Source organism: Lactuca serriola, chromosome 8 (genome assembly GCF_051521515.1).
Source record: "Lactuca serriola cultivar US96UC23 chromosome 8, Lser_US96UC23_V15, whole genome shotgun sequence".
Taxonomy (NCBI): domain Eukaryota; kingdom Viridiplantae; phylum Streptophyta; class Magnoliopsida; order Asterales; family Asteraceae; genus Lactuca; species Lactuca serriola.
The window spans coordinates 207,290,538-207,292,318 of NC_136415.1; the positions used below are offsets into that span (position 1 = coordinate 207,290,538).

The 1,781-nt window shown below is 31.7% G+C and overlaps 1 pseudogene; it reads right to left on the reverse strand.

The window, feature by feature from the left end:
* Positions 1 to 394: 394 nt before the first annotated feature.
* LOC145069142 (auxin-responsive protein SAUR21 pseudogene) lies at positions 395 to 782 on the reverse strand (annotated as a pseudogene).
* Positions 783 to 1,781: the final 999 nt, after the last annotated feature.

Below are 1,781 nucleotides of genomic sequence, written 5' to 3' on the forward strand. Positions count from 1 at the left end.
GAGAAAAATTGTAACCGGGAGACAACTTAATTTATGAACTTGAAGTCACATGAAAAGTCGTAAATAATCATAAATTAGTGTCTTTTGTTTAGTAGATTTTTAAGGTACTTTCAGCCACATTTGTAATTTTGCCGACAAGTGGTACTAGAGCTTATAGGTTTCATACTTTCAATGGTACGAGCCATGTGTCCAAATTCGCATTTGTCGGGATGAATTACTTGTTCTCATTAGATTCACATTTCATGGAGCTGTGGATCTACAATTTAAATGCTTTACCATTACAAAATACTTTCTGCATATGAATTACAATAACAAAGAATGTATTTATAGTCTCTTTTACATTACAAAAAAACTGTAAAAAAGTTCAAGATATACATGTATACATTTACCCAAACATGGTGTAAGTTCACCACGGACTCTACAAGAATTCGTTAATGAGGACGTGCAATTACAGCAATTAGATTCGAGAACTATCATGAAGCTTTCAACAGGGTGGTAAGCTTCACAAATTCATCTTCTTTGCAGGAAATGGTTAGACCTCCCATTGGGTGGTCAAACCCAAATTCTTCCTCAGATTGGCGCAACAAGACTTGAAACAATGGTTGATCCAAGTAAGATATTGGGACAACAAAGCGCCTCTTCTGGGTTTCACCAACGTACACTGCAAGATGACCTTTTGGCACATCACTGTGATAACTTCTGTCACTAAGAGATATTGATCTGCCAAAGCATTTTACATTAGAAACTAAAGCAAGCAATCGGCCAAAACCCATTTTTGATTGCGAAAAGTATGTAGTTTAAAAAAATGGCTAGGGATGAAGAGATGTTCTTTAAAGAGAGGGTTTGAAACATATATTTATAGCTTTGCTAATCAACTTCTTTTCCAAGAAAGTCCCATATTAAAATATAAAGAAATTCGTAAACTTCCCTATTCATTTATGAGTTTCAGCAATTATATTTAAATGTTTATTTACAACTGCACATGACATTGACCAAAATATTATTAATTAGTTAGTTAAACGTCATTCTTTGTCAGGAAAACTTTCATATTCACATCTTAAATTATCGATGGTAGTAGATCAATAACTTTGAAATTATAAAAAGACCATATGTTATATCCATCGCTAATCATTTTATATCAATCACTAATCATTTTAGTGTTAGATGTCACATTATTACCACACACAACCATTAAAAAATTGGTATACCCACCACTAAAACCCTCTTTTATATATATATATATATATATATATATATATATATATATATATATATATATATATATATATAGAGAGAGAGAGAGAGAGAGAGAGAGAGAGAAATGTATTGCACATTGGTTTCATTGTTTGCACCATAATCCACCACTACCAATAGCTACCACTAAGTAGTGGGATGAGGCCATCTCCATTGGATTAAACCTATGGAGAGTTGTACAGATTGCTATGTAGCAAAGATAATATACACATTCAATTTAATTCTTAAATAAATCATTAATTTTCATTACAATTCTATTGAACAGTTCAATGGCCATCCAACTCCATATTTTCTCTCGTCTATATTATATTAACATTTAATCCATCAAACGGTCATACAGCTCCCATTATGGTTGACCTGATGTGCACTACAAACTTTGTATAGAATTCATCACCTAGTTTCATATAAAATCTTGCTGACGCGAAAAAAAAAATCATGTTAAAAGCCAAAGAAGAGATTTTGAAAAAAGATATCATCTAGGTCGTTATTTAAATTTCTATGTTTCATGTTTTAATTTTCTAAGTTTT